The sequence below is a fragment of the Myxocyprinus asiaticus genome, chromosome 19 (assembly GCF_019703515.2).
Source record: "Myxocyprinus asiaticus isolate MX2 ecotype Aquarium Trade chromosome 19, UBuf_Myxa_2, whole genome shotgun sequence".
In the NCBI taxonomy this organism is placed as follows: Eukaryota; Metazoa; Chordata; class Actinopteri; order Cypriniformes; family Catostomidae; genus Myxocyprinus; species Myxocyprinus asiaticus.
In genome coordinates this window covers 42,192,309-42,204,628 of record NC_059362.1, presented here as the reverse complement: position 1 = coordinate 42,204,628, position 12,320 = coordinate 42,192,309, and the positions used below count along the sequence as shown (strand labels likewise).

Genomic DNA, 12,320 nt, shown 5'->3' with positions numbered 1-12,320 from the left:
GGTTTGATGTGGCACTTACATAGAAATGTGAAAAAGTGTGTTGAAAACACGGACAGAATTGTGGAATCCAGTCATAAAAACAGAATGAACTATTAGACACAGAATGTCATGGAATTTGATATACTTGGGATAAAATTAATGTATTAATGCTCGATTAATAGGAAAGGAACGATATGGTTATCTCACGATTTGGTTCGATATATGATACGAGGTTTATGATTCGATATAATAATGCTTAATTTACTAAATATTACCAAAATGTTTTATTTTCTGAAAAAATGTTTGAGCAAAATGCTCATTATAATTTCTCATCAAAATAAAATTCTATGATACACAATATAAATGCTCAAAGTTTAAATAATAAGAGTTGCTCATAGAAATTTATAAGAAAAGATCACAAACAAATCAGTTTTCAAAAATAGTGGGGTACATTCAGGCTGATCAGGTGCAGAACAAGGAATAGAACTGAACAAAAACCTGTCCTGAAAAAAATTATGTGAAAATGTATATTTATATTTTAATAATTTGTTTGTCATCATTATTATAATCAAAATGTAACTTTGTAACAATACAAAAATTCTACATTATATTAATTAATATTATATCATGAAATTGTATATATAATAATTATATGAGCTATCACTGTTTCAAGTAATGTGTACAATTTACAAGTAATAACATTAATTTAACATTCATTTGTATAAGAAATGCTAAAAAGGTTCCTGTCACTTTAAGGGTTCAATGTCTCACAGTGTTCCAGTTCAGTGAACATCAACAAGAATTTCTCGGTTTCTTTAGAGCATCCATGCTGTGTAAGATTAAAATGAAGATTTCTTTTTACTTTTTTTATCTGACTGTAAAGAACAGAAAGGATATTAAAACACATGATTCAATGAAAGTGGAGTGCGCCTCATCTTTACACATGACACGGAGTAAACTGTCAGTTTTAATCTCAAGCACTTTTCATCAAAACAAGGCGATTTTCCAGGTATTCCAGGACTTTAATTTCTAAAAGCTAAATTCAAGCACTTGAATGACCTTGTGTGAACCCTGTAAACAGTGTAGAAAAAAGTGCAGTAGGGGTAAAATCAAGAGATAGAAAGATTATGATGTTTGACGGGTCATTTCATTCATGATCACATGGACAGAAACCAATGTTGCAAATTTCAAAATATCGAGTTATGCCATGATATGGTTCGTCATTTTTTTGGTTTGTGATGTATCGAAGTTCGATATATCGTCACATCCCTATCAATTAATCAAACTAAATTTGTGATATGTTCTAGTGTAATGATTAAACCATAAAGGCTGAGACTTCATTAAATAAATATACAATCTGAATGTGGTGTGCGCTTTTAAAGGGAATGTGTGAAGCCGCTGTTCATACACTAATAACACCTAATAAACATAAGCATCACATGCACTCTGTTTTTAAAAGATTACAGACAGCAGAGTGCACATCAAGCTTGAAGTGTGCAGCACATGCAGACTATATATTTATATAATTAAATCACAGCCTTTTGTGGTTTGATAAGCACCATTTATACAATATGGCAAACTGCTTATCTGGAGGTGTGAAGCTGTTTTCAAAAACATACAAACTCAAATGGGTTCATTCGGCTTTCCGCCAAAATAAAAGCTCAGTAAACAAGATGCATGAAATTGAAGAAATTACAACATAAATATACTACTATTGTTTAGTAGAATGTAATATTCAGTATAGTAATAAATAATAATAATAACTACATTATATTTAAGCAATATATCTCAAGCAAGAATGCTGTTGTAATGAATAAAAGTTGCTTTCATTAAAACTGTGATGCTCTGCACTGTATTTGACAAATAAATAACCTAAAAAAAAAAAAACTCCAATATTGTGTTTTGGATTGTGCTGTGAGGATCTGTATAGAAGCATGTTATTTGGTAAAAATTCAAATTAAATTTCTATGAAAATTAAACTTTTTTATTTTATTTTTTATTTTAAATTTTTATTTATTTATTTATTTTTATAATAAACCATAAAACACGGAAATAAAAAAATAAATAAAAAAAAAATAAAATATAATTTGAAAAAAATAAATAATGGATTTCATAGGGCCCTAAAAACGGTATCAAAGGTAAAAATCCCTCACAAGATTTGCTCATCCTATTTACTGTAAACTTCTTAAGGAGTTTTGCCTTGCTAGTTGATTGTGACTTGCTCACTTGAGGTTTTAAGGCAATATTCTTTGTAAAGCTGCTTTGAAGCAATTTGTATTGTGAAAATCGCTACATTAATAAAAAGGAATTGAAATCATCCCGCACAATTTGAGGTATCATTTATGTACGTAGTGCAAACTCTGCAGGATCAGTTATGCATTTTATTTTAATACTAGAGATTAGAGGTTTGTTCAAATCCCTAACCCCAAGTATAAGCAATAGTATATGTAGTGATGCTTGCCTTAGAAAACAACACAAATTTCAGTAGTCTTCAATCTCACACTCTCTCTCTTTCTGTTTACTGATGCTGTTCTCTTTGTCTTTGCAGGCGTACCTGAGTATACTCCAAAGATCTCATTAGTGTGTGATGAGCATCATCATCCAGCGCAGACCCAAGGTACCGCAATATCTCAAAAGATACTGTTTTATATCTTTACACCCGCGTGCCTGTCAAAAAAGATGCATCAGTTTGCTCATTTACTGCAGACTGTGTACAGCTGTGGTATATTGTGTTCCCCATTGTATTAACTGAGGTTGTCCTGACCGTTTGGCTGTTTTCTTTGTCTTATACTGGAATATGAGCATTTCTGAACAAGAAAAATGTACTTGTAATTTATATGAGCTTTTGCATATTTTAAAAAGCAGAAATTTCGTTGGATACGCAGGCCAAATCTGTGTTCGAATTGTGGCCGAGCTTTTGGGGGGGGTCCCCTTAAAACCCACCACGCTGAACAATTACAGAATAATTACGTCAGATGCATAACTCCGACTCGGAATGATTACCCAAGAATCCCTACTGGGCCAAATATATTTTTGCTTTTATTTCTGTTTTTTTTTTTTTTTTTTTTTGACGTCCCTTTTTTTTTAATCAATTATACTGGAGATTTCAATACTATATACTTTTAGATAGGACTGGCGATATAGCTAAAATTATGTTATTATGTTATGTTTTCAGTGTTTTGATGATATGTATTAGATTGATTTTTGTTTTTGCTCTGAAATGGTTAAAAATATATATATATATTTTTTTTTTTCAATTAGAGGAACCATTATTTCAACCAAACAGTCATAACGTTTAATGCCAGAACTAAAACACAGTATAAATCTAGTCTTGGTCCTATTTTACTCCAAGCTCAAAAGAAACAAACAGGAAATTATGTTTTATATCTAGAAAATTAAGCTTGTTTTAGGGCCATTTCGATTTTTTTTACAATGTGAAATTATTGTCATGATAGTTGCGTACATTTTACCTCCCGATTCGAATTACAGCAATGAGAAATAAGATGGTCACTATGATATTCTCATTACTGCAACATGAAAAAGGATGAATTATTTTAAATTGTAAAGTTCTTTATGGAAAACATAATTATTATTATTATTTTGTTTTTATTGATTTGGGTAAAATATGACCAGGACAATTTCTTGACAGGTTTTGATTCATCACCCATATTTTTACTCCAATATTTTAATTAGGGCTGTCGATTTAACACATTAATTCAGTGCGATTTATTATATAAAATATAATGAGTTAAAAAAATTAAAGCAATTAATCATCCCCGGACTGATGTAAGGAATATTCCTTCCAGAGGGCAGTAAGCGCAACTCGCTGTATAAACAACACGCAGCTCAAACAGACAGAGGACAAACCACGCTTACCGCAAGATGAGAACACGTTCTTGCATACAAAGACAGCTTGATGGAGCACAAATCTGAAGGGTGGGATCTCAAGATTTGTTTTTCTAAGTTTCAAACTTCATTTAACTTGACACAGCTACCTAAAACGGTATGTTTATGTTGCGACAGAACCAAAGTGAGATGCTCCAAATGCATCCGTCTGACGTATCTCGGACTGATTGATGAATTCAATTGCAAAATGGATTGCTGTGAACTGTTGGCCAATGATTGGCTTATATTTTTAATAATATGGAAATAAACAATTGATTGCATTCTAAAGCCACTTTTTGTTTTGTCTTTTTTAATGCTTGTAATGCATGTTATTATAATTTTATATATATATATTACAGTGCTGTAAAAAACTATTTGCCCCCATCCTGATTTCTTCTGTTTTTGTGTATATCTCATACTAAATTGTTTCAAACAAAATCCAACATAAAACAAATGCAGTCTGAGTAAACACAAAATACAGTTTTTAAATGTTAATGTTATTTATTGAAACAAAGTTATCCCATACCAGCTGGGCCTGTTTGAAGAAGTATTTGCCCCTTATTTACTAAATCCCCAAATCTATGAAACTGCATTCATAATGGGGTTCAGCTGGACTAGACACACCCAGGCCTGATTACTACCAGTCCTGTTGAATCAAATCAACACCTAAATGGAACTTTTTCAGCAGCATGAAGTTGGCTAAAAGGTCTCACCCAGTTTTACATTGCCAAGGTCGAAAGAAATTCCAGAAATTATGAGGAAAAGATGATTGAAATACATCAGTCTGGGAAGGGTTACAAAGCTATTTCAAAGGCTCTGGGACTCCAAAGAACCACAGTGACAGCCATTGTCTCCAAATGGAGAAAACTTGGCACAGTAGTGAACCTTCCCAGAAGTGACCGACCTTCCAAAATTCATCCAAGAGCACAGCGATGACTCATCCAGGAAGTCACAAAAAAGCCAAGGACAACATCCAAGGAACTGCAGGCTTCTCTTGCATCAATTAAGATCACAGTTCATGACTCCACTATCAGAAAGACACTGGCCAAAAATGCCATTCATGGAAGAGTGGTGAGGCGAAAACCACTGCTAACCCAGAAGAACATTAAGGCTCGTCTGAATTTTGCCAAAACACACTTTGATCCTCAAACCTTTTGGGAGAATGTTCTGTGAGCTGATGAGTCGAAAGTGGAACTGTTTGGAAGACCGGGGTCCCGTTACATCTGGCATAAATCAAACACAGAATTCCACAAAAAGAACATCATACCTACAGTCAAGCATGGTGGTGGTAGTGCGATGGTGTGGGGATGCTTTGCTGCTTTAGGGCCAGGGCGACTTGCAATAATTGAGGGAAACATGAATTCTGCTCTCTACCAGAAAATCCTAAAGGAGAACGTCCAGTCATCAGTTTGTGAGTTGAAGCTCAAGCGCAGCTGGATTAGGCAGCAAGACAAAGATCCAAAGCATAGGAGTAAGTCCACCTCTGAATGGCTCAAAAGAAGCTAAATTGAAGTTTTGGAGTGGCCTAGTCAAAGTCCTGACTTGAACACGTTTGTGATGCTGTGGCAGGACCTTAAATGGGCAGTTCATGCTCAAACCCTTCAGTGTGGCTGAACTAAAGCAGTTCTACAAAGAAGAGTGGGACAAAATTCCACCACAGCGTTGTGAAAGACCGATCTCCAGTTATCGGAAGCGTTTGGTTGCAGTTGTTGCTGCTAAAGGTAGCACAACCAGCTATTAAGTTTAAGGGGGCAGTTAGATTTTCACATTTGTGATAGGTGTTGGATTGCTTAAAAAAATCAGTTGAATCAAGAGTTTTGAATTGATTCATTGAAACATAGTTAACGGAAATGAATTGAACTCCAACACTGTTTTTGCTACTCAAGTTTAAATCAAAGATGGTTTTAAAACGATCTGTCTACACGCTTACATACTTGCAAGTTCCAAGACGAGTAAGGATTTCGAAACTGGTCTAATTACAGGGCCTTTCGGAAATAAGCACAAAACATTTATTGCAAAATTCACAGTGTTGCTTAATTTTATATTGCCAGCAAAATCATTGTAAATATCTCATAAATATTCTGCAGTATATATCAACCAGCCCTACTGTTATTTTAAATTGACATCTAAGTTCAGTTATCTCAAATCATATTTGACCATTCACTTAACCTTTGATAATTTTTGATGTAAGTGGTTGATGAATTTGTAACACTTCCCCATAGCTTCCCCCAATTGTCATCAGTGAAATTCCATCAGATTCCAAAAACTGTTTCTCCATGCACAGCTCTGAGTCATTAGGAGGTCGGATTACACGCGAATAGACTGTAAGGAAAGCCACACCTCCTCAGCTTATCCGTTCTGCCCTGATTAAATAGAATTGATTTAATTGGGTTACCCCACTGTGAGGTCCGGCTAATGGGATGTGGAGCTTTTTGATCATTGGTACGCAGTGACCAGCTCTGACCCAGTGCAAGAGGAGCGGGATGGATTTATTTGTTTGTGGTCAGTGTCGTGTGCATTTGAAGATTAAGCGCCGCCCATGCGAGGTCAATATTTTGTCTTAATCTTTGATCAGAATGTGCACTCTATGAGGCCAATCTTTTCTCAGGAAGATTTCTTTTTTTCAGCAACAGCCTAATTATTGCCATATTTCGTGATTGGACTTGTTAATTGGTCAAAGGAAAATAGAGAGGTTTTGATACAATCCAAATTTCTTTCCTCCAAGTAATTTGCCACTGTTAAATGAATAGTTCACTCAAAAATGAAAATTCTGTCATTATTTACTCACCCTCATGTCGCTCTAATGCCATATGTTGTTATTTTTTTCTTGTGTAATACAAAAGTAGGAATGTTTGAACAATATTTTTCAACTGTTTAATTTCATATAACAGTTGTCTATCAAGACCTTAAATGACATTTTCATTTACACTCACTGAGCACTTTATTAGGAACACTATGGTCCTAATAAAGTGCCCAATGTGGTCTTCTGCTGTTGTAGCCCATCCACCTCAAGGTTCGACATGTTGTGCATTCTGAGATGCTATTCTTCTCACTACAATTGTACAGAGTGGTTATTTGAGTTACCATAGCCTTTGTCAGCTTGAACCAGTCTGACCATTCTCCGTTGACCTCCCTTATCAACCAGGCATTTCTGTCTACAGAACTGCCGTTCACTGGATGTTTTTTGGCACAATTCTGATTAAACACTAGAGACTGTCGTGCGTGTAAATTCCAGGAGATCAGCAGTTACAGAAATACTCAAACCAGCCCGTCTGGCTCCAACAGTCATGCCACGGTCAAAATAAATTTTTTTCCCCATTCTGATGGTTGATGTGAACATTAACTGAAGATCCTGACCTGTATCTGCATGATGGTATGCATCGCACTGCTACCACATGATTAACCGATTAGATAATCACATGAATTAATAGGTGTACAGGTGTTCCATTAAGTGCTCAGTGAGTGTATTTTCTCCAGTATAACAATACATACAGCAGTAATAAATGTATTGGTATGTAGTAAAAAAAATACATATATTTTTACTAAAATATTTAATTCATGCCACCAGAAATTTTCTTGAACATTTTTGGGTGAATCAGTTGAATCAGAGTTTTGAATTGATTCATTGAAACACATTGTTCAACATGAAGTCTCAATCAGAATGCCCAATTAAAACTATCTGCAATAATGCTCTTGCACTCTTAAGTCACGAGACAAGGTCTGTCAAGTTCCAATAATGAAAAAGGCACCATAAAAAAGATCATAAATAGTCCATACTTCCATGCACTATAAGTGTGTTGAAGTTAAACGATAACAGGCCAAAATGTTTCACTAATAAACTTCCCGTCCACCGAAATGTATCATTCTCATCCAGATTTCAAATATATTTCTATTCAGAATTTATTATTTGGGTAAATAATGACATATTTTTCATTTTTTTGGTGAACTATTTCTTTAATTAATTGAACATCCCTTATATAACATTGAGAAAATTGTGTTATAACTGCAGAAATCGTTCAAGTGGCAGAAATCTTTCGAGTCCTGCACAGTTCTAATTGTTGTTGTGTATAAACTCTCATCAGACACGGTTGACTCATTTAAAGGGATCATGACATGAATAAAATTTTCCTTGATCTTTTGATATATGAGGTCATTGTACTATAAAAACATGCTGTAAGTTTCAGAACTCAAAACTTTCTCCTTACTGCAAAAGGAGCATTTGATGAAACCAAGCTGCCAAAACAACTCATTCTCTACTTCCTCCACATTGTGATGTCACACTCTGGTAGACATTTGCATCTGACCGCCTCCACAACAACACATCAAAGCCTAATTTGCCTTATCACTTCAGTAGCCCCACCCAGCAGGGGTGAGCAAGATAGCAAGGACAGCAGGACAGTCAAGAGCAGAGAGCCAATCATAAAAGTGGGCGTGTCCTATCAAGTCTTAAAGGAGAAGCAGCACCAAGAACGAGCGTTTCTGAAAGAGGGTCAGAATGAGGGTGCAAAATGATCATGTTTTACAAATATTTGACTTTATTATTATTATTATTATTATTATTATTATTATTTTTATTTTTTGGCAAAAAAACTTTACCAATATTATATTTGAACCTCAAGGAACATCATTAAATAATAATAATAAAGGTATGTCATGAACCATTAAAAAATAATTTAAGTAATTTTCATGGTAAATTTCTTCCCTGCCTTGGGAGATGTCATATGATTGTGCGGCTTGTTGCTCTTGTTATGTACGAAATGTCAAAATCAAGTTCCCTGCTGGCATAAAGTGTGAAAATGTTTGCTGATTAATCATAGGATTGCTCGGCCTTCTATCTTTAAAGCCGCAGAGAGCGTGCATAATTCTTTTGGTGTTGCATACTCATTAATTTTCACACATCTAATTTATTTGCATTCGTAAAAACTGCTTTGTTTTTGACACCTCAACTTTCCACACCCCCCTCCCACACCGTGATTAAGATATCTAGCATGGTCGGGGTTATGTGTGTGTTGTGGTGGCAGACCCCCGGGAACTTCCACACAGCAGGGGTCAGAACATGTCATCTCACGCAGGCCATTGAGCCTAATGCATGTGAACGAGCTACTTGCGGGGCCCATACTGTTTAAGTCCCATTAGGGACTGTGCTTTAGCATAAACACCATCTGAGGGGATAGGAGCTACAGAAAATTCCAGGCAAGCATCCAAGTGCCAAGCACTTTACAGAGGAATACTGCATTTATTTGCAGATGGTGACACAGGGGGTAACATGTTTGTTTGATTCGGGGGACGAGTATGTGGAATTTTAAACTGACCGTTGAAAATATAAAAAGACACAATGATCGTATTTTACATTGCATGTGTTATGTATGTGTAATCTCATGTAACCTCTCAAGAACATGTCTGGGTCATATTTCACCACAAAATCAAAAGAAATAAGAATGTATGTGTATTCCTTTAACTTTAAGCACTTTTAGCACTGTGGACTTCTAAAAGGAAAGTTTCTTTAAAACAATTTTCATTCTCTATTTTTTCTATTCGTCTGCAAACAGTGTCCAACAGTGTATGCACATGCATTAGGAGATTCATGTCATTTTGTTTCTTCTTCTAAAAGTCATGAAAATTTCCCCCACAGTGTCATTTCCAGCACTTCTCAAATTCAGTATCATGTTTAATAGAATTATGTGGTATATAATTTGGCAAAATTACAGCTTGACTGGAAATGATGCCCAGTAAAAGTATTCTGCTTAATCTCTGTTTCTTTAGTGCATCCATGCTGTGTGAGATTAAAAATAATATTTATTTTTACTTTTTTATTTGACTGTAAAGAACAGAAAGGATATTAAGACACGTTATTTAATGAAAGTGGACTGCGCCTCATCTTTGATGGACACACATTACACGGAGGAAACTGTCCATTTTAATCTCAAGCACTTTCATCAAAACAAGGCAATTTTCCAGGTATTCCAGTACTTACATTTTAAAAGCTAAATTCAAGCACTTTTCATTTAATTGGTGATCACATGGACAGAAAACAAATGAGCAAATTTAAAAATATCGAGTTATGCCACGAAATGGTTTGGCATTTTTTTGGTTCGCGATATATTAAAATTCGATATATCGTCCCATCCCTACTTACAAGTGTTTACCTTGAATTTTTAACTATATTTTCAACCTTAAATTTAATAACTCATATTTCATCTCAAGCATGCTCTTCACTGGCAAAATTGTTTGGTGGGGTGGAAATGACAGCACAAGTTTAGAAATCATAACTTTTAAACAATTTATCATTTCTACTTTAGCAGATTAATTTTTTTTTGTATTTATTTATTTTTTTTTGGGATTTTTCCCCTTTTTCTTCCCAATTTGGAATGCCCAATTCCCAATGCGCTCTAAGTCCTCGTGGTCGCATAGTGATTCGCCTCAGTCCGGGTGGCGGAGGACGAATCCCAGTTGCCTCCGCGTCTGAGACAGTCAACCCGCGCATCTTATCACGTGGCTTGTTGAGTGCATTGCCACGGAGACATAGCACGTATGGAGGCTTCACGCCATCCACCGCGGCAACCACGGCAACCATGCGCCCCACCGAGAACAAACCACATTATAGCGACCACGAGGAGGTAACCCCATGTGACTCTACCCTCCCTAGCAACCGGGCCAATTTGGTTGCTTAGGAGACCTGGCTGGAGTCACTCAGCACGCCCCGGGATTCGAACTAGCGAACTAGTGAACTCCAGGTGTGGTAGCCAGCGTATTTTACCACTGAGCTACCCAGGCCCCCTAGCAGATTAATTATTATTATTATTTTTTATTTTATTTTATTTTTTTTTATAATGTGATCAGGAATTGGTGGGTTTTTTTTAAATGTGAGCCAAAATCATCACAATTAAAAGAACCAAAGACTTCAGTCTGTGTGCATTGAATTTATTTAATACACGAGTTTCACAATTTGAGTTGAATTACTGAAATAAATGAACTTTTCCACGACATTCTAATTTATTGAGATGCACCTGTATATCGGGAATTGACTGGATCGTTAAAAGTGGTTTCTATGTCCTTTTTGGAGCTTGAAAGCGTTGGACCCCATTGACTTAATACCTAAATAATGAGAGAATAATAATTTTGGGGTGAACTATTCCTTTAAAAAAAGTAAATGGGGGTCAATTTTGGTTTTGTGTTGTTTTTAAAGAGCAGAAAGCCAGGCATGTAACAGATCAAAAGGAGAGTGCAAACTGAAGGTTAAGGACAGTATTGATGGATAGGTCGACTCTGCAGTGTTCAGGAGATTGCTACCATTTCCTCTCCAAATGTCAGCACGTTCAGGAACTTCAGAGGCCGTGTCACCTGCGCTGTCATTGATCGACTAAGCCGAGCTCGCCAGCTTCTGTTTTATGGATGACCAAGTGAAAGATTGCGGCCTCTGTGGAACACAGTATCCCTGGACATGCTGTCACAACGATAACTTGAGATAGAACATGGGGAAGGGTTACACGGAGTGCATGAGGATAATTCTCAGTGGCTTCGTTTACGAAGTCATTGTTTGGGACTGTGGTGTGACTCTCAAATTGTCTTCAACATACAAAAGCAGCATGTGAACACAACCGTGTTTTGCACTCTGAACAGGACTGACATCCGTTTGTGCTGCTGTGTGAATGTAGCAGTTTTCAGTTGTTTTCAGGGTATGTAAGTGCGCTTCAGATGGGATTGTCCCTGTTTGTGTGCTCTCAGTTGTTCATTAATTCAGCCAGCATGTAATCTTATTAACTGAAGTGGCTCACAGTCAGGTTTTTCCACCAGCTATGACATATCGTGACATTTGAACCAAACGTAGACTGCCATTTCCATTTTTAAATTTCCATAATAATATAATCAAGCACTTTAAATCTGTTCAATGAATTAAATCTCATACCGTATGTGTGTGTGTGAGGGAGAGAGAGTCTGAATGGACGAAGATTTTGGTAGCGTTTTGTGTCGCCACTTGATGTTCACTGTAAAATCTGGGTCCTGAAGTAAAACCAGTTTGCAAAAGCAATAGCAGCCCTAATATCAAAAATATTTTCCAGCCTGCCAGCAGCCTTAAATAAGAAGGAAACCTTTGGCCCATTTGTGCCTCCAGTGAGCGAGACGGAGAAAGACAGCCTCCTTTTGGTTGCCCCTTGACAGATGATATCTCCAAAGGCCCTGGTGCCCTCTTACCCTGCCAGTCAATCTGTCCTGCTTTTGCCCTGTCTCATCCTGTCACTCAAGTACCCCCTCTGATATTTAACCTGTCAGAATACGCTCTAATATTTGGAATTTGTGCTTAAAGTTCAACACACTGCCACTCAAGACTGTCTGCTGTTGACTTTACGTCAGATTAAAGTTGTTTACTTGTTTATCACAGCGTGTGGGAGTTGAGCCTTCTTAATGTTTGTTAATGTCCTGCATTCAACTTTGGTTCTCTCTTAATTGTTGATAAT

At 36.3% G+C, this 12,320-nt stretch overlaps 1 protein-coding gene across 1 annotated transcript in view; it reads left to right on the top strand.

Annotated features, from left to right (window-relative positions):
• The window catches only part of LOC127409587 (kelch-like protein 29), a 337,458-nt gene that overhangs the window by 30,582 nt on the left and 294,556 nt on the right, over nt 1-12,320 (top strand). Inside the window, exon 2 of the mRNA XM_051644227.1 lies at nt 2,528-2,596. The gene's annotated coding sequence lies outside the window, so the exon portion shown is untranslated. The remainder of the gene's footprint in view (nt 1-2,527; nt 2,597-12,320) is intronic.